This window comes from Hypomesus nipponensis, chromosome 6, assembly GCF_054491055.1.
Source record: "Hypomesus nipponensis isolate SF chromosome 6, ASM5449105v1, whole genome shotgun sequence".
In the NCBI taxonomy this organism is placed as follows: Eukaryota; Metazoa; Chordata; class Actinopteri; order Osmeriformes; family Osmeridae; genus Hypomesus; species Hypomesus nipponensis.
In genome coordinates, this window is record NC_140366.1 from 1305001 (window position 1) to 1322500 (window position 17500).

Genomic DNA, 17500 nt, shown 5'->3' on the forward strand with positions numbered 1-17500 from the left:
AGCAGGGTCGGGCCTGGTTAGTACTTGGATGGGAGACCGCCTGGGAATGCCAGGTGCTGTATGCTCTTTTGCTCATTCACTTAGAAACTGAAATCTTGCAATATGCACAAGTAGTCCTTCATGAAAGGGGCTGGAAGCAGTTTCCATTTTGACACGAGAGAGAGAGAGAGAGAGAGAGAGAGACCACCTTGCATTGTCAATTGCCAAATCTGTATATGGATAAGTAGCCTATGGTTGTCAACTTATTTCGTACGGCCATACCAGCCTGGCAACGCCCGATCTCGTCTGATCTCGGAAGCTAAGCAGGGTCGGGCCTGGTTAGTACTTGGATGGGAGACCGCCTGGGAATACCAGGTGCTGTATGCTCTTTTGCTCATTCACTTAGAAACTGAAATGTTGCAATATGCACAAGTAGTCCTTCATGAAAGGGGCTGGAAGCAGTTTTCATTTTGACACGAGAGAGAGAGAGAGAGAGAGACCACCTTGCATTGTCAATTGCCAAATCTGTATATGGATAAGTAGCCTATGGTTGTCAACTTATTTCGTACGGCCATACCAGCCTGGCAACGCCCGATCTCGTCTGATCTTGGAAGCTAAGCAGGGTCGGGCCTGGTTAGTACTTGGATGGGAGACCGCCTGGGAATACCAGGTGCTGTATGCTCTTTTGCTCATTCACTTAGAAACTGAAATGTTGCAATATGCACAAGTAATCCTTCATGAAAGGGGCTGGAAGCAGTTTTCATTTTGACACGAGAGAGAGAGAGAGAGAGAGAGACCACCTTGCATTGTCAATTGCCAAATCTGTATATGGATAAGTAGCCTATGGTTGTCAACTTATTTCGTATGGCCATACCAGCCTGGCAACGCCCGATCTCGTCTGATCTCGGAAGCTAAGCAGGGTCGGGCCTGGTTAGTACTTGGATGGGAGACCGCCTGGGAATACCAGGTGCTGTATGCTCTTTTGCTCATTCACTTAGAAACTGAAATGTTGCAATATGCACAAGTAGTCCTTCATGAAAGGGGCTGGAAGCAGTTTCCATTTTGACACGAGAGAGAGAGAGAGAGAGAGAGAGAGACCACCTTGCATTGTCAATTGCCAAATCTGTATATGGATAAGTAGCCTATGGTTGTCAACTTATTTCGTACGGCCATACCAGCCTGGCAACGCCCGATCTCGTCTGATCTCGGAAGCTAAGCAGGGTCGGGCCTGGTTAGTACTTGGATGGGAGACCGCCTGGGAATACCAGGTGCTGTATGCTCTTTTGCTCATTCACTTAGAAACTGAAATGTTGCAATATGCACAAGTAGTCCTTCATGAAAGGGGCTGGAAGCAGTTTTCATTTTGACACGAGAGAGAGAGAGAGAGAGAGACCACCTTGCATTGTCAATTGCCAAATCTGTATATGGATAAGTAGCCTATGGTTGTCAACTTATTTCGTACGGCCATACCAGCCTGGCAACGCCCGATCTCGTCTGGTCTCGGAAGCTAAGCAGGGTCGGGCCTGGTTAGTACTTGGATGGGAGACCGCCTGGGAATACCAGGTGCTGTATGCTCTTTTGCTCATTCACTTAGAAACTGAAATGTTGCAATATGCACAAGTAGTCCTTCATGAAAGGGGCTGGAAGCAGTTTTCATTTTGACACGAGAGAGAGAGAGAGAGAGAGAGAGAGAGAGAGAGAGAGAGACCACCTCGCATTGTCAATTGCCAAATCAGTATATGGATAAGTAGCCTATGGTTGTCAACTTATTTCGTACGGCCATACCAGCCTGGCAACGCCCGATCTCGTCTGATCTCGGAAGCTAAGCAGGGTCCGGCCTGGTTAGTACTTGGATGGGAGACCGCCTGGGAATACCAGGTGCTGTATGCTCTTTTGCTCATTCACTTAGAAACTGAAATCTTGCAATATGCACAAGTAGTCCTTCATGAAAGGGGCTGGAAGCTGTTTTCATTTTGACACGAGGGGGGGAGAGAGAGAGAGAGAGAGAGAGAGAGACCACCTTGCATTGTCAATTGCCAAATCTGTATATGGATAAGTAGCCTATGGTTGTCACCTTATTTTACGGCCATACCAGCCTGGCAACGCCCGATCTCGTCTGATCTCGGAAGCTAAGCAGGGTCGGGCCTGGTTAGTACTTGGATGGGAGACCGCCTGGGAATACCAGGTGCTGTATGCTCTTTTGCTCATTCACTTAGAAACTGAAATCTTGCAATATGCACAAGTAGTCCTTCATGAAAGGGGCTGGAAGCAGTTTCCATTTTGACACGAGAGAGAGAGAGAGAGAGAGAGAGAGAGACCACCTTGCATTGTCAATTGCCAAATCTGTATATGGATAAGTAGCCTATGGTTGTCAACTTATTTCGTACGGCCATACCAGCCTGGCAACGCCCGATCTCGTCTGATCTCGGAAGCTAATTAGGGTCGGGCCTGGTTAGTACTTGGATGGGAGACTACCTGGGAATACCAGGTGCTGCATGCTCTTTTGCTCATTCACTTAGAAACTGAAATGTTGCAATATGCACAAGTAGTCCTTCATGAAAGGGGCTGGAAGCAGTTTTCATTTTGACACGAGAGAGAGAGAGAGAGACCACCTTGCATTGTCAATTGCCAAATCTGTATATGGATAAGTAGCCTATGGTTGTCAACTTATTTTGTACGGCCATACCAGCCTGGCAACGCCCGATCTCGTCTGGTCTCGGAAGCTAAGCAGGGTCGGGCCTGGTTAGTACTTGGATGGGAGACCGCCTGGGAATACCAGGTGCTGTATGCTCTTTTGCTCATTCACTTAGAAACTGAAATGTTGCAATATGCACAAGTAGTCCTTCATGAAAGGGGCTGGAAGCAGTTTTCATTTTGACACGAGAGAGAGAGAGAGAGAGAGAGAGAGAGAGAGAGAGAGAGACCACCTCGCATTGTCAATTGCCAAATCAGTATATGGATAAGTAGCCTATGGTAGTCAACTTATTTCGTACGGCCATACCAGCCTGGCAACGCCCGATCTCGTCTGATCTCGGAAGCTAAGCAGGGTCGGGCCTGGTTAGTACTTGGATGGGAGACCGCCTGGGAATACCAGGTGCTGTATGCTCTTTTGCTCATTCACTTAGAAACTGAAATGTTGCAATATGCACAAGTAGTCCTTCATGAAAGGGGCTGGAAGCAGTTTTCATTTTGACACGAGAGAGAGAGAGAGAGAGAGAGACCACCTTGCATTGTCAATTGCCAAATCTGTATATGGATAAGTAGCCTATGGTTGTCAACTTATTTCGTACGGCCATACCAGCCTGGCAACGCCCGATCTCGTCTGATCTCGGAAGCTAAGCAGGGTCGGGCCTGGTTAATACTTGGATGGGAGACCGCCTGGGAATACCAGGTGCTGTATGCTCTTTTGCTCATTCACTTAGAAACTGAAATGTTGCAATATGCACAAGTAGTCCTTCATGAAAGGGGCTGGAAGCAGTTTTCATTTTGACACGAGAGAAAGAGAGAGACCACCTTGCATTGTCAATTGCCAAATCTGTATATGGATAAGTAGCCTATGGTTGTCAACTTATTTCGTATGGCCATACCAGCCTGGCAACGCCCGATCTCGTCTGATCTCGGAAGCTAAGCAGGGTCGGGCCTGGTTAGTACTTGGATGGGAGACCGCCTGGGAATACCAGGTGCTGTATGCTCTTTTGCTCATTCACTTAGAAACTGAAATGTTGCAATATAAACAAGTAGTCCTTCATGAAAGGGGCTGGAAGCAGTTTTCATTTTGACACGAGAGAGAGAGAGAGAGAGAGAGAGAGAGAGAGAGAGAGAGAGAGAGAGAGACCACCTTGCATTGTCAATTGCCAAATCTGTATATGGATAAGTAGCCTATGGTTGTCAACTTATTTCGTACGGCCATACCAGCCTGGCAACGCCCGATCTCGTCTGATCTCGGAAGCTAAGCAGGGTCGGGCCTGGTTAGTACTTGGATGGGAGACCGCCTGGGAATACCAGGTGCTGTATGCTCTTTTGCTCATTCACTTAGAAACTGAAATGTTGCAATATAAACAAGTAGTCCTTCATGAAAGGGGCTGGAAGCAGTTTTCATTTTGACACGAGAGAGAGAGAGAGAGAGAGAGAGAGAGAGAGAGAGAGAGAGAGAGAGAGAGACCACCTTGCATTGTCAATTGCCAAATCTGTATATGGATAAGTAGCCTATGGTTGTCAACTTATTTCGTACGGCCATACCAGCCTGGCAACGCCCGATCTCGTCTGATCTCGGAAGCTAAGCAGGGTCGGGCCTGGTTAGTACTTGGATGGGAGACCGCCTGGGAATACCAGGTGCTGTATGCTCTTTTGCTCATTCACTTAGAAACTGAAATGTTGCAATATGCACAAGTAGTCCTTCATGAAAGGGGCTGGAAGCAGTTTTCATTTTGACACGAGAGAGAGAGAGAGAGAGAGAGACCACCTTGCATTGTCAATTGCCAAATCTGTATATGGATAAGTAGCCTATGGTTGTCAACTTATTTCGTACGGCCATACCAGCCTGGCAACGCCCGATCTCGTCTGATCTCGGAAGCTAAGCAGGGTCGGGCCTGGTTAGTACTTGGATGGGAGACCGCCTGGGAATACCAGGTGCTGTATGCTCTTTTGCTCATTCACTTAGAAACTGAAATGTTGCAATATGCACAAGTAGTCCTTCATGAAAGGGGCTGGAAGCAGTTTTCATTTTGACACGAGAGAGAGAGAGAGAGAGAGACCACCTTGCATTGTCAATTGCCAAATCTGTATATGGATAAGTAGCCTATGGTTGTCAACTTATTTCGTACGGCCATACCAGCCTGGCAACGCCCGATCTCGTCTGATCTCGGAAGCTAAGCAGGGTCGGGCCTGGTTAGTACTTGGATGGGAGACCGCCTGGGAATACCAGGTGCTGTATGCTCTTTTGCTCATTCACTTAGAAACTGAAATGTTGCAATATGCACAAGTAGTCCTTCATGAAAGGGGCTGGAAGCAGTTTTCATTTTGACACGAGAGAGAGAGAGAGAGAGAGACCACCTTGCATTGTCAATTGCCAAATCTGTATATGGATAAGTAGCCTATGGTTGTCAACTTATTTCGTACGGCCATACCAGCCTGGCAACGCCCGATCTCGTCTGATCTCGGAAGCTAAGCAGGGTCGGGCCTGGTTAGTACTTGGATGGGAGACCGCCTGGGAATACCAGGTGCTGTATGCTCTTTTGCTCATTCACTTAGAAACTGAAATGTTGCAATATGCACAAGTAGTCCTTCATGAAAGGGGCTGGAAGCAGTTTTCATTTTGACACGAGAGAGAGAGAGAGAGAGAGAGACCACCTTGCATTGTCAATTGCCAAATCTGTATATGGATAAGTAGCCTATGGTTGTCAACTTATTTCGTACGGCCATACCAGCCTGGCAACGCCCGATCTCGTCTGATCTCGGAAGCTAAGCAGGGTCGGGCCTGGTTAGTACTTGGATGGGAGACCGCCTGGGAATACCAGGTGCTGTATGCTCTTTTGCTCATTCACTTAGAAACTGAAATGTTGCAATATAAACAAGTAGTCCTTCATGAAAGGGGCTGGAAGCAGTTTTCATTTTGACACGAGAGAGAGAGAGAGAGAGAGAGAGAGAGAGAGAGAGAGAGAGAGAGAGAGAGAGAGAGAGAGAGAGAGAGAGAGAGAGAGAGACCACCTTGCATTGTCAATTGCCAAATCTGTATATGGATAAGTAGCCTATGGTTGTCAACTTATTTCGTACGGCCATACCAGCCTGGCAACGCCCGATCTCGTCTGATCTCGGAAGCTAAGCAGGGTCGGGCCTGGTTAGTACTTGGATGGGAGACCGCCTGGGAATACCAGGTGCTGTATGCTCTTTTGCTCATTCACTTAGAAACTGAAATGTTGCAATATGCACAAGTAGTCCTTCATGAAAGGGGCTGGAAGCAGTTTTCATTTTGACACGAGAGAGAGAGAGAGAGAGAGAGACCACCTTGCATTGTCAATTGCCAAATCTGTATATGGATAAGTAGCCTATGGTTGTCAACTTATTTTGTACGGCCATACCAGCCTGGCAACGCCCGATCTCGTCTGATCTCGGAAGCTAAGCAGGGTCGGGCCTGGTTAGTACTTGGATGGGAGACCGCCTGGGAATACCAGGTGCTGTATGCTCTTTTGCTCATTCACTTAGAAACTGAAATGTAGCAATATGCACAAGTAGTCCTTCATGAAAGGGGCTGGAAGCAGTTTTCATTTTGACACGAGAGAGAGAGAGAGAGAGAGACCACCTTGCATTGTCAATTGCCAAATCTGTATATGGATAAGTAGCCTATGGTTGTCAACTTATTTCGTACGGCCATACCAGCCTGGCAACGCCCGATCTCGTCTGATCTCGGAAGCTAAGCAGGGTCGGGCCTGGTTAGTACTTGGATGGGAGACCGCCTGGGAATACCAGGTGCTGTATGCTCTTTTGCTCATTCACTTAGAAACTGAAATGTTGCAATATGCACAAGTAGTCCTTCATGAAAGGGGCTGGAAGCAGTTTTCATTTTGACGAGAGAGAGAGAGAGAGAGAGAGAGAGAGAGAGAGAGAGAGAGAGAGAGAGAGAGAGAGACCACCTTGCATTGTCAATTGCCAAATCTGTATATGGATAAGTAGCCTATGGTTGTCAACTTATTTCGTACGGCCATACCAGCCTGGCAACGCCCGATCTCGTCTGATCTCGGAAGCTAAGCAGGGTCGGGCCTGGTTAGTACTTGGATGGGAGACCGCCTGGGAATACCAGGTGCTGTATGCTCTTTTGCTCATTCACTTAGAAACTGAAATGTTGCAATATAAACAAGTAGTCCTTCATGAAAGGGGCTGGAAGCAGTTTTCATTTTGACACGAGAGAGAGAGAGAGAGAGAGAGAGAGAGAGAGAGAGAGAGAGAGAGAGAGAGAGAGAGAGAGACCACCTTGCATTGTCAATTGCCAAATCTGTATATGGATAAGTAGCCTATGGTTGTCAACTTATTTCGTACGGCCATACCAGCCTGGCAACGCCCGATCTCGTCTGATCTCGGAAGCTAAGCAGGGTCGGGCCTGGTTAGTACTTGGATGGGAGACCGCCTGGGAATACCAGGTGCTGTATGCTCTTTTGCTCATTCACTTAGAAACTGAAATGTTGCAATATGCACAAGTAGTCCTTCATGAAAGGGGCTGGAAGCAGTTTTCATTTTGACACGAGAGAGAGAGAGAGAGAGAGAGACCACCTTGCATTGTCAATTGCCAAATCTGTATATGGATAAGTAGCCTATGGTTGTCAACTTATTTCGTACGGCCATACCAGCCTGGCAACGCCCGATCTCGTCTGATCTCGGAAGCTAAGCAGGGTCGGGCCTGGTTAGTACTTGGATGGGAGACCGCCTGGGAATACCAGGTGCTGTATGCTCTTTTGCTCATTCACTTAGAAACTGAAATGTAGCAATATAAACAAGTAGTCCTTCATGAAAGGGGCTGGAAGCAGTTTTCATTTTGACACGAGAGAGAGAGAGAGAGAGAGACCACCTTGCATTGTCAATTGCCAAATCTGTATATGGATAAGTAGCCTATGGTTGTCAACTTATTTCGTACGGCCATACCAGCCTGGCAACGCCCGATCTCGTCTGATCTCGGAAGCTAAGCAGGGTCGGGCCTGGTTAGTACTTGGATGGGAGACCGCCTGGGAATACCAGGTGCTGTATGCTCTTTTGCTCATTCACTTAGAAACTGAAATGTTGCAATATGCACAAGTAGTCCTTCATGAAAGGGGCTGGAAGCAGTTTTCATTTTGACGAGAGAGAGAGAGAGAGAGAGAGAGAGAGAGAGAGAGAGAGAGAGAGAGAGAGAGAGAGAGAGAGAGAGAGAGACCACCTTGCATTGTCAATTGCCAAATCTGTATATGGATAAGTAGCCTATGGTTGTCAACTTATTTCGTGCGGCCATACCAGCCTGGCAACGCCCGATCTCGTCTGATCTCGGAAGCTAAGCAGGGTCGGGCCTGGTTAGTACTTGGATGGGAGACCGCCTGGGAATACCAGGTGCTGTATGCTCTTTTGCTCATTCACTTAGAAACTGAAATGTTGCAATATAAACAAGTAGTCCTTCATGAAAGGGGCTGGAAGCAGTTTTCATTTTGACACGAGAGAGAGAGAGAGAGAGAGAGAGAGAGAGAGAGAGAGAGAGAGAGAGAGAGAGAGAGAGACCGCCTTGCATTGTCAATTGCCAAATCTGTATATGGATAAGTAGCCTATGGTTGTCAACTTATTTCGTACGGCCATACCAGCCTGGCAACGCCCGATCTCGTCTGATCTCGGAAGCTAAGCAGGGTCGGGCCTGGTTAGTACTTGGATGGGAGACCGCCTGGGAATACCAGGTGCTGTATGCTCTTTTGCTCATTCACTTAGAAACTGAAATGTTGCAATATAAACAAGTAGTCCTTCATGAAAGGGGCTGGAAGCAGTTTTCATTTTGACACGAGAGAGAGAGAGAGAGAGAGAGAGAGAGAGAGAGAGAGAGAGAGAGAGAGAGAGAGAGAGAGAGAGACCACCTTGCATTGTCAATTGCCAAATCTGTATATGGATAAGTAGCCTATGGTTGTCAACTTATTTCGTACGGCCATACCAGCCTGGCAACGCCCGATCTCGTCTGATCTCGGAAGCTAAGCAGGGTCGGGCCTGGTTAGTACTTGGATGGGAGACCGCCTGGGAATACCAGGTGCTGTATGCTCTTTTGCTCATTCACTTAGAAACTGAAATGTTGCAATATGCACAAGTAGTCCTTCATGAAAGGGGCTGGAAGCAGTTTTCATTTTGACACGAGAGAGAGAGAGAGAGAGAGACCACCTTGCATTGTCAATTGCCAAATCTGTATATGGATAAGTAGCCTATGGTTGTCAACTTATTTCGTACGGCCATACCAGCCTGGCAACGCCCGATCTCGTCTGATCTCGGAAGCTAAGCAGGGTCGGGCCTGGTTAGTACTTGGATGGGAGACCGCCTGGGAATACCAGGTGCTGTATGCTCTTTTGCTCATTCACTTAGAAACTGAAATGTTGCAATATAAACAAGTAGTCCTTCATGAAAGGGGCTGGAAGCAGTTTTCATTTTGACACGAGAGAGAGAGAGAGAGAGAGAGAGAGAGAGAGAGAGAGAGAGAGAGAGAGAGAGAGAGAGAGAGAGAGAGAGAGAGAGAGACCACCTTGCATTGTCAATTGCCAAATCTGTATATGGATAAGTAGCCTATGGTTGTCAACTTATTTCGTGCGGCCATACCAGCCTGGCAACGCCCGATCTCGTCTGATCTCGGAAGCTAAGCAGGGTCGGGCCTGGTTAGTACTTGGATGGGAGACCGCCTGGGAATACCAGGTGCTGTATGCTCTTTTGCTCATTCACTTAGAAACTGAAATGTTGCAATATAAACAAGTAGTCCTTCATGAAAGGGGCTGGAAGCAGTTTTCATTTTGACACGAGAGAGAGAGAGAGAGAGAGAGAGAGAGAGAGAGAGAGAGAGAGAGAGAGAGAGAGAGAGAGAGAGAGAGAGAGAGAGAGAGAGACCGCCTTGCATTGTCAATTGCCAAATCTGTATATGGATAAGTAGCCTATGGTTGTCAACTTATTTCGTACGGCCATACCAGCCTGGCAACGCCCGATCTCGTCTGATCTCGGAAGCTAAGCAGGGTCGGGCCTGGTTAGTACTTGGATGGGAGACCGCCTGGGAATACCAGGTGCTGTATGCTCTTTTGCTCATTCACTTAGAAACTGAAATGTTGCAATATAAACAAGTAGTCCTTCATGAAAGGGGCTGGAAGCAGTTTTCATTTTGACACGAGAGAGAGAGAGAGAGAGAGAGAGAGAGAGAGAGAGAGAGAGAGAGAGAGAGAGAGAGAGAGAGAGAGAGAGAGAGAGAGAGAGAGAGAGAGAGAGAGAGAGACCACCTTGCATTGTCAATTGCCAAATCTGTATATGGATAAGTAGCCTATGGTTGTCAACTTATTTCGTACGGCCATACCAGCCTGGCAACGCCCGATCTCGTCTGATCTCGGAAGCTAAGCAGGGTCGGGCCTGGTTAGTACTTGGATGGGAGACCGCCTGGGAATACCAGGTGCTGTATGCTCTTTTGCTCATTCACTTAGAAACTGAAATGTTGCAATATGCACAAGTAGTCCTTCATGAAAGGGGCTGGAAGCAGTTTTCATTTTGACACGAGAGAGAGAGAGAGAGAGAGACCACCTTGCATTGTCAATTGCCAAATCTGTATATGGATAAGTAGCCTATGGTTGTCAACTTATTTCGTGCGGCCATACCAGCCTGGCAACGCCCGATCTCGTCTGATCTCGGAAGCTAAGCAGGGTCGGGCCTGGTTAGTACTTGGATGGGAGACCGCCTGGGAATACCAGGTGCTGTATGCTCTTTTGCTCATTCACTTAGAAACTGAAATGTTGCAATATAAACAAGTAGTCCTTCATGAAAGGGGCTGGAAGCAGTTTTCATTTTGACACGAGAGAGAGAGAGAGAGAGAGAGAGAGAGAGAGAGAGAGAGAGAGAGAGAGAGAGAGAGAGAGAGAGAGAGAGAGAGAGAGAGAGAGAGACCGCCTTGCATTGTCAATTGCCAAATCTGTATATGGATAAGTAGCCTATGGTTGTCAACTTATTTCGTACGGCCATACCAGCCTGGCAACGCCCGATCTCGTCTGATCTCGGAAGCTAAGCAGGGTCGGGCCTGGTTAGTACTTGGATGGGAGACCGCCTGGGAATACCAGGTGCTGTATGCTCTTTTGCTCATTCACTTAGAAACTGAAATGTTGCAATATAAACAAGTAGTCCTTCATGAAAGGGGCTGGAAGCAGTTTTCATTTTGACACGAGAGAGAGAGAGAGAGAGAGAGAGAGAGAGAGAGAGAGAGAGAGAGAGAGAGAGAGAGAGAGAGAGAGAGAGAGAGAGAGAGAGAGAGAGAGAGAGAGAGAGAGACCACCTTGCATTGTCAATTGCCAAATCTGTATATGGATAAGTAGCCTATGGTTGTCAACTTATTTCGTACGGCCATACCAGCCTGGCAACGCCCGATCTCGTCTGATCTCGGAAGCTAAGCAGGGTCGGGCCTGGTTAGTACTTGGATGGGAGACCGCCTGGGAATACCAGGTGCTGTATGCTCTTTTGCTCATTCACTTAGAAACTGAAATGTTGCAATATGCACAAGTAGTCCTTCATGAAAGGGGCTGGAAGCAGTTTTCATTTTGACACGAGAGAGAGAGAGAGAGAGAGACCACCTTGCATTGTCAATTGCCAAATCTGTATATGGATAAGTAGCCTATGGTTGTCAACTTATTTCGTACGGCCATACCAGCCTGGCAACGCCCGATCTCGTCTGATCTCGGAAGCTAAGCAGGGTCGGGCCTGGTTAGTACTTGGATGGGAGACCGCCTGGGAATACCAGGTGCTGTATGCTCTTTTGCTCATTCACTTAGAAACTGAAATGTTGCAATATAAACAAGTAGTCCTTCATGAAAGGGGCTGGAAGCAGTTTTCATTTTGACACGAGAGAGAGAGAGAGAGAGAGAGAGAGAGAGAGAGAGAGAGAGAGAGAGAGAGAGAGAGAGAGAGAGAGAGAGAGAGAGAGAGAGAGAGAGAGACCACCTTGCATTGTCAATTGCCAAATCTGTATATGGATAAGTAGCCTATGGTTGTCAACTTATTTCGTACGGCCATACCAGCCTGGCAACGCCCGATCTCGTCTGATCTCGGAAGCTAAGCAGGGTCGGGCCTGGTTAGTACTTGGATGGGAGACCGCCTGGGAATACCAGGTGCTGTATGCTCTTTTGCTCATTCACTTAGAAACTGAAATGTTGCAATATGCACAAGTAGTCCTTCATGAAAGGGGCTGGAAGCAGTTTTCATTTTGACACGAGAGAGAGAGAGAGAGAGAGAGACCACCTTGCATTGTCAATTGCCAAATCTGTATATGGATAAGTAGCCTATGGTTGTCAACTTATTTTGTACGGCCATACCAGCCTGGCAACGCCCGATCTCGTCTGATCTCGGAAGCTAAGCAGGGTCGGGCCTGGTTAGTACTTGGATGGGAGACCGCCTGGGAATACCAGGTGCTGTATGCTCTTTTGCTCATTCACTTAGAAACTGAAATGTAGCAATATGCACAAGTAGTCCTTCATGAAAGGGGCTGGAAGCAGTTTTCATTTTGACACGAGAGAGAGAGAGAGAGAGAGACCACCTTGCATTGTCAATTGCCAAATCTGTATATGGATAAGTAGCCTATGGTTGTCAACTTATTTCGTACGGCCATACCAGCCTGGCAACGCCCGATCTCGTCTGATCTCGGAAGCTAAGCAGGGTCGGGCCTGGTTAGTACTTGGATGGGAGACCGCCTGGGAATACCAGGTGCTGTATGCTCTTTTGCTCATTCACTTAGAAACTGAAATGTTGCAATATGCACAAGTAGTCCTTCATGAAAGGGGCTGGAAGCAGTTTTCATTTTGACGAGAGAGAGAGAGAGAGAGAGAGAGAGAGAGAGAGAGAGAGAGAGAGAGACCACCTTGCATTGTCAATTGCCAAATCTGTATATGGATAAGTAGCCTATGGTTGTCAACTTATTTCGTACGGCCATACCAGCCTGGCAACGCCCGATCTCGTCTGATCTCGGAAGCTAAGCAGGGTCGGGCCTGGTTAGTACTTGGATGGGAGACCGCCTGGGAATACCAGGTGCTGTATGCTCTTTTGCTCATTCACTTAGAAACTGAAATGTTGCAATATAAACAAGTAGTCCTTCATGAAAGGGGCTGGAAGCAGTTTTCATTTTGACACGAGAGAGAGAGAGAGAGAGAGAGAGAGAGAGAGAGAGAGAGAGAGAGAGAGAGAGAGACCACCTTGCATTGTCAATTGCCAAATCTGTATATGGATAAGTAGCCTATGGTTGTCAACTTATTTCGTACGGCCATACCAGCCTGGCAACGCCCGATCTCGTCTGATCTCGGAAGCTAAGCAGGGTCGGGCCTGGTTAGTACTTGGATGGGAGACCGCCTGGGAATACCAGGTGCTGTATGCTCTTTTGCTCATTCACTTAGAAACTGAAATGTTGCAATATGCACAAGTAGTCCTTCATGAAAGGGGCTGGAAGCAGTTTTCATTTTGACACGAGAGAGAGAGAGAGAGAGAGAGACCACCTTGCATTGTCAATTGCCAAATCTGTATATGGATAAGTAGCCTATGGTTGTCAACTTATTTCGTACGGCCATACCAGCCTGGCAACGCCCGATCTCGTCTGATCTCGGAAGCTAAGCAGGGTCGGGCCTGGTTAGTACTTGGATGGGAGACCGCCTGGGAATACCAGGTGCTGTATGCTCTTTTGCTCATTCACTTAGAAACTGAAATGTAGCAATATGCACAAGTAGTCCTTCATGAAAGGGGCTGGAAGCAGTTTTCATTTTGACACGAGAGAGAGAGAGAGAGAGAGACCACCTTGCATTGTCAATTGCCAAATCTGTATATGGATAAGTAGCCTATGGTTGTCAACTTATTTCGTACGGCCATACCAGCCTGGCAACGCCCGATCTCGTCTGATCTCGGAAGCTAAGCAGGGTCGGGCCTGGTTAGTACTTGGATGGGAGACCGCCTGGGAATACCAGGTGCTGTATGCTCTTTTGCTCATTCACTTAGAAACTGAAATGTTGCAATATGCACAAGTAGTCCTTCATGAAAGGGGCTGGAAGCAGTTTTCATTTTGACACGAGAGAGAGAGAGAGAGAGAGAGACCACCTTGCATTGTCAATTGCCAAATCTGTATATGGATAAGTAGCCTATGGTTGTCAACTTATTTTGTACGGCCATACCAGCCTGGCAACGCCCGATCTCGTCTGATCTCGGAAGCTAAGCAGGGTCGGGCCTGGTTAGTACTTGGATGGGAGACCGCCTGGGAATACCAGGTGCTGTATGCTCTTTTGCTCATTCACTTAGAAACTGAAATGTAGCAATATGCACAAGTAGTCCTTCATGAAAGGGGCTGGAAGCAGTTTTCATTTTGACACGAGAGAGAGAGAGAGAGAGAGACCACCTTGCATTGTCAATTGCCAAATCTGTATATGGATAAGTAGCCTATGGTTGTCAACTTATTTCGTACGGCCATACCAGCCTGGCAACGCCCGATCTCGTCTGATCTCGGAAGCTAAGCAGGGTCGGGCCTGGTTAGTACTTGGATGGGAGACCGCCTGGGAATACCAGGTGCTGTATGCTCTTTTGCTCATTCACTTAGAAACTGAAATGTTGCAATATGCACAAGTAGTCCTTCATGAAAGGGGCTGGAAGCAGTTTTCATTTTGACGAGAGAGAGAGAGAGAGAGAGAGAGAGAGAGAGAGAGAGAGAGAGAGAGAGAGACCACCTTGCATTGTCAATTGCCAAATCTGTATATGGATAAGTAGCCTATGGTTGTCAACTTATTTCGTACGGCCATACCAGCCTGGCAACGCCCGATCTCGTCTGATCTCGGAAGCTAAGCAGGGTCGGGCCTGGTTAGTACTTGGATGGGAGACCGCCTGGGAATACCAGGTGCTGTATGCTCTTTTGCTCATTCACTTAGAAACTGAAATGTTGCAATATAAACAAGTAGTCCTTCATGAAAGGGGCTGGAAGCAGTTTTCATTTTGACACGAGAGAGAGAGAGAGAGAGAGAGAGAGAGAGAGAGAGAGAGAGAGAGACCACCTTGCATTGTCAATTGCCAAATCTGTATATGGATAAGTAGCCTATGGTTGTCAACTTATTTCGTACGGCCATACCAGCCTGGCAACGCCCGATCTCGTCTGATCTCGGAAGCTAAGCAGGGTCGGGCCTGGTTAGTACTTGGATGGGAGACCGCCTGGGAATACCAGGTGCTGTATGCTCTTTTGCTCATTCACTTAGAAACTGAAATGTTGCAATATGCACAAGTAGTCCTTCATGAAAGGGGCTGGAAGCAGTTTTCATTTTGACACGAGAGAGAGAGAGAGAGAGAGAGACCACCTTGCATTGTCAATTGCCAAATCTGTATATGGATAAGTAGCCTATGGTTGTCAACTTATTTCGTACGGCCATACCAGCCTGGCAACGCCCGATCTCGTCTGATCTCGGAAGCTAAGCAGGGTCGGGCCTGGTTAGTACTTGGATGGGAGACCGCCTGGGAATACCAGGTGCTGTATGCTCTTTTGCTCATTCACTTAGAAACTGAAATGTAGCAATATGCACAAGTAGTCCTTCATGAAAGGGGCTGGAAGCAGTTTTCATTTTGACACGAGAGAGAGAGAGAGAGAGAGACCACCTTGCATTGTCAATTGCCAAATCTGTATATGGATAAGTAGCCTATGGTTGTCAACTTATTTCGTATGGCCATACCAGCCTGGCAACGCCCGATCTCGTCTGATCTCGGAAGCTAAGCAGGGTCGGGCCTGGTTAGTACTTGGATGGGAGACCGCCTGGGAATACCAGGTGCTGTATGCTCTTTTGCTCATTCACTTAGAAACTGAAATGTTGCAATATGCACAAGTAGTCCTTCATGAAAGGGGCTGGAAGCAGTTTTCATTTTGACGAGAGAGAGAGAGAGAGAGAGAGAGAGAGAGAGAGAGAGAGAGAGAGAGACCACCTTGCATTGTCAATTGCCAAATCTGTATATGGATAAGTAGCCTATGGTTGTCAACTTATTTCGTACGGCCATACCAGCCTGGCAACGCCCGATCTCGTCTGATCTCGGAAGCTAAGCAGGGTCGGGCCTGGTTAGTACTTGGATGGGAGACCGCCTGGGAATACCAGGTGCTGTATGCTCTTTTGCTCATTCACTTAGAAACTGAAATGTTGCAATATAAACAAGTAGTCCTTCATGAAAGGGGCTGGAAGCAGTTTTCATTTTGACACGAGAGAGAGAGAGAGAGAGAGAGAGAGAGAGAGAGAGAGAGAGAGAGAGAGAGAGACCACCTTGCATTGTCAATTGCCAAATCTGTATATGGATAAGTAGCCTATGGTTGTCAACTTATTTCGTACGGCCATACCAGCCTGGCAACGCCCGATCTCGTCTGATCTCGGAAGCTAAGCAGGGTCGGGCCTGGTTAGTACTTGGATGGGAGACCGCCTGGGAATACCAGGTGCTGTATGCTCTTTTGCTCATTCACTTAGAAACTGAAATGTTGCAATATGCACAAGTAGTCCTTCATGAAAGGGGCTGGAAGCAGTTTTCATTTTGACACGAGAGAGAGAGAGAGAGAGAGAGACCACCTTGCATTGTCAATTGCCAAATCTGTATATGGATAAGTAGCCTATGGTTGTCAACTTATTTCGTACGGCCATACCAGCCTGGCAACGCCCGATCTCGTCTGATCTCGGAAGCTAAGCAGGGTCGGGCCTGGTTAGTACTTGGATGGGAGACCGCCTGGGAATACCAGGTGCTGTATGCTCTTTTGCTCATTCACTTAGAAACTGAAATGTAGCAATATGCACAAGTAGTCCTTCATGAAAGGGGCTGGAAGCAGTTTTCATTTTGACACGAGAGAGAGAGAGAGAGAGAGACCACCTTGCATTGTCAATTGCCAAATCTGTATATGGATAAGTAGCCTATGGTTGTCAACTTATTTCGTACGGCCATACCAGCCTGGCAACGCCCGATCTCGTCTGATCTCGGAAGCTAAGCAGGGTCGGGCCTGGTTAGTACTTGGATGGGAGACCGCCTGGGAATACCAGGTGCTGTATGCTCTTTTGCTCATTCACTTAGAAACTGAAATGTTGCAATATGCACAAGTAGTCCTTCATGAAAGGGGCTGGAAGCAGTTTTCATTTTGACACGAGAGAGAGAGAGAGAGAGAGAGAGACCACCTTGCATTGTCAATTGCCAAATCTGTATATGGATAAGTAGCCTATGGTTGTCAACTTATTTTGTACGGCCATACCAGCCTGGCAACGCCCGATCTCGTCTGATCTCGGAAGCTAAGCAGGGTCGGGCCTGGTTAGTACTTGGATGGGAGACCGCCTGGGAATACCAGGTGCTGTATGCTCTTTTGCTCATTCACTTAGAAACTGAAATGTAGCAATATGCACAAGTAGTCCTTCATGAAAGGGGCTGGAAGCAGTTTTCATTTTGACACGAGAGAGAGAGAGAGAGAGAGACCACCTTGCATTGTCAATTGCCAAATCTGTATATGGATAAGTAGCCTATGGTTGTCAACTTATTTCGTACGGCCATACCAGCCTGGCAACGCCCGATCTCGTCTGATCTCGGAAGCTAAGCAGGGTCGGGCCTGGTTAGTACTTGGATGGGAGACCGCCTGGGAATACCAGGTGCTGTATGCTCTTTTGCTCATTCACTTAGAAACTGAAATGTTGCAATATGCACAAGTAGTCCTTCATGAAAGGGGCTGGAAGCAGTTTTCATTTTGACGAGAGAGAGAGAGAGAGAGAGAGAGAGAGAGAGAGAGAGAGAGAGAGAGAGAGAGACCACCTTGCATTGTCAATTGCCAAATCTGTAT

At 47.4% G+C, this 17500-nt stretch overlaps 53 non-coding genes and 3 pseudogenes across 53 annotated transcripts; all 56 read left to right on the plus strand.

Annotated features, from left to right (window-relative positions):
- LOC146286018 (5S ribosomal RNA) overlaps window positions 1-65 on the plus strand; it is a 109-nt pseudogene extending 44 nt beyond the window's left edge.
- Window positions 66-247: 182 nt separating this feature from the next.
- On the plus strand, window positions 248-366 carry LOC146286019 (5S ribosomal RNA). Its single transcript, XR_014760376.1, has one exon. It is a non-coding gene; the product is annotated as a 5S ribosomal RNA (ribosomal RNA).
- Window positions 367-542: 176 nt separating this feature from the next.
- On the plus strand, window positions 543-661 carry LOC146286020 (5S ribosomal RNA). Its single transcript, XR_014761548.1, has one exon. It is a non-coding gene; the product is annotated as a 5S ribosomal RNA (ribosomal RNA).
- A 178-nt stretch (window positions 662-839) lies between these two features.
- LOC146286021 (5S ribosomal RNA) lies at window positions 840-958 on the plus strand. Its single transcript, XR_014760801.1, has one exon. It is a non-coding gene; the product is annotated as a 5S ribosomal RNA (ribosomal RNA).
- Window positions 959-1140: 182 nt separating this feature from the next.
- Window positions 1141-1259, plus strand: LOC146286022 (5S ribosomal RNA). Its single transcript, XR_014760378.1, has one exon. It is a non-coding gene; the product is annotated as a 5S ribosomal RNA (ribosomal RNA).
- A 176-nt stretch (window positions 1260-1435) lies between these two features.
- On the plus strand, window positions 1436-1554 carry LOC146286023 (5S ribosomal RNA). Its single transcript, XR_014761310.1, has one exon. It is a non-coding gene; the product is annotated as a 5S ribosomal RNA (ribosomal RNA).
- A 196-nt stretch (window positions 1555-1750) lies between these two features.
- LOC146286024 (5S ribosomal RNA) lies at window positions 1751-1869 on the plus strand (annotated as a pseudogene).
- Window positions 1870-2057: 188 nt separating this feature from the next.
- On the plus strand, window positions 2058-2176 carry LOC146286025 (5S ribosomal RNA). Its single transcript, XR_014761137.1, has one exon. It is a non-coding gene; the product is annotated as a 5S ribosomal RNA (ribosomal RNA).
- Window positions 2177-2360: 184 nt separating this feature from the next.
- On the plus strand, window positions 2361-2479 carry LOC146286026 (5S ribosomal RNA; annotated as a pseudogene).
- Window positions 2480-2651: 172 nt separating this feature from the next.
- Window positions 2652-2770, plus strand: LOC146286027 (5S ribosomal RNA). Its single transcript, XR_014761942.1, has one exon. It is a non-coding gene; the product is annotated as a 5S ribosomal RNA (ribosomal RNA).
- A 196-nt stretch (window positions 2771-2966) lies between these two features.
- Window positions 2967-3085, plus strand: LOC146286028 (5S ribosomal RNA). The gene has a single exon (XR_014760379.1). It is a non-coding gene; the product is annotated as a 5S ribosomal RNA (ribosomal RNA).
- Window positions 3086-3263: 178 nt separating this feature from the next.
- On the plus strand, window positions 3264-3382 carry LOC146286029 (5S ribosomal RNA). The gene has a single exon (XR_014761929.1). It is a non-coding gene; the product is annotated as a 5S ribosomal RNA (ribosomal RNA).
- A 170-nt stretch (window positions 3383-3552) lies between these two features.
- On the plus strand, window positions 3553-3671 carry LOC146286030 (5S ribosomal RNA). Its single transcript, XR_014760802.1, has one exon. It is a non-coding gene; the product is annotated as a 5S ribosomal RNA (ribosomal RNA).
- Window positions 3672-3877: 206 nt separating this feature from the next.
- LOC146286031 (5S ribosomal RNA) lies at window positions 3878-3996 on the plus strand. The gene has a single exon (XR_014760380.1). It is a non-coding gene; the product is annotated as a 5S ribosomal RNA (ribosomal RNA).
- Window positions 3997-4204: 208 nt separating this feature from the next.
- On the plus strand, window positions 4205-4323 carry LOC146286032 (5S ribosomal RNA). The gene has a single exon (XR_014760381.1). It is a non-coding gene; the product is annotated as a 5S ribosomal RNA (ribosomal RNA).
- Window positions 4324-4501: 178 nt separating this feature from the next.
- Window positions 4502-4620, plus strand: LOC146286033 (5S ribosomal RNA). The gene has a single exon (XR_014760382.1). It is a non-coding gene; the product is annotated as a 5S ribosomal RNA (ribosomal RNA).
- Window positions 4621-4796: 176 nt separating this feature from the next.
- Window positions 4797-4915, plus strand: LOC146286034 (5S ribosomal RNA). The gene has a single exon (XR_014760383.1). It is a non-coding gene; the product is annotated as a 5S ribosomal RNA (ribosomal RNA).
- Window positions 4916-5091: 176 nt separating this feature from the next.
- LOC146286035 (5S ribosomal RNA) lies at window positions 5092-5210 on the plus strand. The gene has a single exon (XR_014760384.1). It is a non-coding gene; the product is annotated as a 5S ribosomal RNA (ribosomal RNA).
- A 178-nt stretch (window positions 5211-5388) lies between these two features.
- LOC146286036 (5S ribosomal RNA) lies at window positions 5389-5507 on the plus strand. The gene has a single exon (XR_014760385.1). It is a non-coding gene; the product is annotated as a 5S ribosomal RNA (ribosomal RNA).
- Window positions 5508-5745: 238 nt separating this feature from the next.
- LOC146286037 (5S ribosomal RNA) lies at window positions 5746-5864 on the plus strand. Its single transcript, XR_014760386.1, has one exon. It is a non-coding gene; the product is annotated as a 5S ribosomal RNA (ribosomal RNA).
- A 178-nt stretch (window positions 5865-6042) lies between these two features.
- Window positions 6043-6161, plus strand: LOC146286038 (5S ribosomal RNA). Its single transcript, XR_014760995.1, has one exon. It is a non-coding gene; the product is annotated as a 5S ribosomal RNA (ribosomal RNA).
- Window positions 6162-6337: 176 nt separating this feature from the next.
- LOC146286039 (5S ribosomal RNA) lies at window positions 6338-6456 on the plus strand. Its single transcript, XR_014760387.1, has one exon. It is a non-coding gene; the product is annotated as a 5S ribosomal RNA (ribosomal RNA).
- A 212-nt stretch (window positions 6457-6668) lies between these two features.
- LOC146286040 (5S ribosomal RNA) lies at window positions 6669-6787 on the plus strand. The gene has a single exon (XR_014760389.1). It is a non-coding gene; the product is annotated as a 5S ribosomal RNA (ribosomal RNA).
- Window positions 6788-7005: 218 nt separating this feature from the next.
- Window positions 7006-7124, plus strand: LOC146286041 (5S ribosomal RNA). The gene has a single exon (XR_014760390.1). It is a non-coding gene; the product is annotated as a 5S ribosomal RNA (ribosomal RNA).
- A 178-nt stretch (window positions 7125-7302) lies between these two features.
- On the plus strand, window positions 7303-7421 carry LOC146286042 (5S ribosomal RNA). The gene has a single exon (XR_014760391.1). It is a non-coding gene; the product is annotated as a 5S ribosomal RNA (ribosomal RNA).
- A 176-nt stretch (window positions 7422-7597) lies between these two features.
- Window positions 7598-7716, plus strand: LOC146286043 (5S ribosomal RNA). Its single transcript, XR_014760392.1, has one exon. It is a non-coding gene; the product is annotated as a 5S ribosomal RNA (ribosomal RNA).
- Window positions 7717-7942: 226 nt separating this feature from the next.
- On the plus strand, window positions 7943-8061 carry LOC146286044 (5S ribosomal RNA). The gene has a single exon (XR_014761057.1). It is a non-coding gene; the product is annotated as a 5S ribosomal RNA (ribosomal RNA).
- Window positions 8062-8277: 216 nt separating this feature from the next.
- On the plus strand, window positions 8278-8396 carry LOC146286045 (5S ribosomal RNA). Its single transcript, XR_014760393.1, has one exon. It is a non-coding gene; the product is annotated as a 5S ribosomal RNA (ribosomal RNA).
- Window positions 8397-8618: 222 nt separating this feature from the next.
- LOC146286046 (5S ribosomal RNA) lies at window positions 8619-8737 on the plus strand. Its single transcript, XR_014760395.1, has one exon. It is a non-coding gene; the product is annotated as a 5S ribosomal RNA (ribosomal RNA).
- A 176-nt stretch (window positions 8738-8913) lies between these two features.
- On the plus strand, window positions 8914-9032 carry LOC146286047 (5S ribosomal RNA). The gene has a single exon (XR_014760396.1). It is a non-coding gene; the product is annotated as a 5S ribosomal RNA (ribosomal RNA).
- A 236-nt stretch (window positions 9033-9268) lies between these two features.
- LOC146286048 (5S ribosomal RNA) lies at window positions 9269-9387 on the plus strand. The gene has a single exon (XR_014761058.1). It is a non-coding gene; the product is annotated as a 5S ribosomal RNA (ribosomal RNA).
- A 240-nt stretch (window positions 9388-9627) lies between these two features.
- Window positions 9628-9746, plus strand: LOC146286049 (5S ribosomal RNA). The gene has a single exon (XR_014760397.1). It is a non-coding gene; the product is annotated as a 5S ribosomal RNA (ribosomal RNA).
- A 258-nt stretch (window positions 9747-10004) lies between these two features.
- On the plus strand, window positions 10005-10123 carry LOC146286050 (5S ribosomal RNA). The gene has a single exon (XR_014760398.1). It is a non-coding gene; the product is annotated as a 5S ribosomal RNA (ribosomal RNA).
- Window positions 10124-10299: 176 nt separating this feature from the next.
- On the plus strand, window positions 10300-10418 carry LOC146286051 (5S ribosomal RNA). The gene has a single exon (XR_014761059.1). It is a non-coding gene; the product is annotated as a 5S ribosomal RNA (ribosomal RNA).
- A 244-nt stretch (window positions 10419-10662) lies between these two features.
- Window positions 10663-10781, plus strand: LOC146286052 (5S ribosomal RNA). Its single transcript, XR_014760399.1, has one exon. It is a non-coding gene; the product is annotated as a 5S ribosomal RNA (ribosomal RNA).
- A 260-nt stretch (window positions 10782-11041) lies between these two features.
- LOC146286053 (5S ribosomal RNA) lies at window positions 11042-11160 on the plus strand. Its single transcript, XR_014760401.1, has one exon. It is a non-coding gene; the product is annotated as a 5S ribosomal RNA (ribosomal RNA).
- A 176-nt stretch (window positions 11161-11336) lies between these two features.
- On the plus strand, window positions 11337-11455 carry LOC146286054 (5S ribosomal RNA). Its single transcript, XR_014760402.1, has one exon. It is a non-coding gene; the product is annotated as a 5S ribosomal RNA (ribosomal RNA).
- Window positions 11456-11703: 248 nt separating this feature from the next.
- LOC146286055 (5S ribosomal RNA) lies at window positions 11704-11822 on the plus strand. Its single transcript, XR_014760403.1, has one exon. It is a non-coding gene; the product is annotated as a 5S ribosomal RNA (ribosomal RNA).
- A 178-nt stretch (window positions 11823-12000) lies between these two features.
- LOC146286056 (5S ribosomal RNA) lies at window positions 12001-12119 on the plus strand. The gene has a single exon (XR_014760996.1). It is a non-coding gene; the product is annotated as a 5S ribosomal RNA (ribosomal RNA).
- A 176-nt stretch (window positions 12120-12295) lies between these two features.
- Window positions 12296-12414, plus strand: LOC146286057 (5S ribosomal RNA). The gene has a single exon (XR_014760404.1). It is a non-coding gene; the product is annotated as a 5S ribosomal RNA (ribosomal RNA).
- Window positions 12415-12616: 202 nt separating this feature from the next.
- LOC146286058 (5S ribosomal RNA) lies at window positions 12617-12735 on the plus strand. The gene has a single exon (XR_014760405.1). It is a non-coding gene; the product is annotated as a 5S ribosomal RNA (ribosomal RNA).
- A 212-nt stretch (window positions 12736-12947) lies between these two features.
- Window positions 12948-13066, plus strand: LOC146286059 (5S ribosomal RNA). Its single transcript, XR_014760406.1, has one exon. It is a non-coding gene; the product is annotated as a 5S ribosomal RNA (ribosomal RNA).
- Window positions 13067-13244: 178 nt separating this feature from the next.
- Window positions 13245-13363, plus strand: LOC146286060 (5S ribosomal RNA). The gene has a single exon (XR_014760407.1). It is a non-coding gene; the product is annotated as a 5S ribosomal RNA (ribosomal RNA).
- Window positions 13364-13539: 176 nt separating this feature from the next.
- Window positions 13540-13658, plus strand: LOC146286061 (5S ribosomal RNA). Its single transcript, XR_014760408.1, has one exon. It is a non-coding gene; the product is annotated as a 5S ribosomal RNA (ribosomal RNA).
- A 178-nt stretch (window positions 13659-13836) lies between these two features.
- Window positions 13837-13955, plus strand: LOC146286062 (5S ribosomal RNA). Its single transcript, XR_014760997.1, has one exon. It is a non-coding gene; the product is annotated as a 5S ribosomal RNA (ribosomal RNA).
- Window positions 13956-14131: 176 nt separating this feature from the next.
- LOC146286063 (5S ribosomal RNA) lies at window positions 14132-14250 on the plus strand. Its single transcript, XR_014760409.1, has one exon. It is a non-coding gene; the product is annotated as a 5S ribosomal RNA (ribosomal RNA).
- Window positions 14251-14456: 206 nt separating this feature from the next.
- LOC146286064 (5S ribosomal RNA) lies at window positions 14457-14575 on the plus strand. Its single transcript, XR_014760410.1, has one exon. It is a non-coding gene; the product is annotated as a 5S ribosomal RNA (ribosomal RNA).
- A 202-nt stretch (window positions 14576-14777) lies between these two features.
- On the plus strand, window positions 14778-14896 carry LOC146286065 (5S ribosomal RNA). The gene has a single exon (XR_014760412.1). It is a non-coding gene; the product is annotated as a 5S ribosomal RNA (ribosomal RNA).
- A 178-nt stretch (window positions 14897-15074) lies between these two features.
- LOC146286066 (5S ribosomal RNA) lies at window positions 15075-15193 on the plus strand. Its single transcript, XR_014760413.1, has one exon. It is a non-coding gene; the product is annotated as a 5S ribosomal RNA (ribosomal RNA).
- A 176-nt stretch (window positions 15194-15369) lies between these two features.
- On the plus strand, window positions 15370-15488 carry LOC146286067 (5S ribosomal RNA). The gene has a single exon (XR_014760803.1). It is a non-coding gene; the product is annotated as a 5S ribosomal RNA (ribosomal RNA).
- A 202-nt stretch (window positions 15489-15690) lies between these two features.
- On the plus strand, window positions 15691-15809 carry LOC146286068 (5S ribosomal RNA). The gene has a single exon (XR_014760414.1). It is a non-coding gene; the product is annotated as a 5S ribosomal RNA (ribosomal RNA).
- A 210-nt stretch (window positions 15810-16019) lies between these two features.
- Window positions 16020-16138, plus strand: LOC146286069 (5S ribosomal RNA). Its single transcript, XR_014760415.1, has one exon. It is a non-coding gene; the product is annotated as a 5S ribosomal RNA (ribosomal RNA).
- Window positions 16139-16316: 178 nt separating this feature from the next.
- Window positions 16317-16435, plus strand: LOC146286070 (5S ribosomal RNA). The gene has a single exon (XR_014760416.1). It is a non-coding gene; the product is annotated as a 5S ribosomal RNA (ribosomal RNA).
- Window positions 16436-16611: 176 nt separating this feature from the next.
- On the plus strand, window positions 16612-16730 carry LOC146286071 (5S ribosomal RNA). The gene has a single exon (XR_014760417.1). It is a non-coding gene; the product is annotated as a 5S ribosomal RNA (ribosomal RNA).
- A 180-nt stretch (window positions 16731-16910) lies between these two features.
- LOC146286072 (5S ribosomal RNA) lies at window positions 16911-17029 on the plus strand. The gene has a single exon (XR_014760998.1). It is a non-coding gene; the product is annotated as a 5S ribosomal RNA (ribosomal RNA).
- Window positions 17030-17205: 176 nt separating this feature from the next.
- Window positions 17206-17324, plus strand: LOC146286073 (5S ribosomal RNA). The gene has a single exon (XR_014760418.1). It is a non-coding gene; the product is annotated as a 5S ribosomal RNA (ribosomal RNA).
- The last annotated feature ends 176 nt before the right edge of the window (window positions 17325-17500 follow it).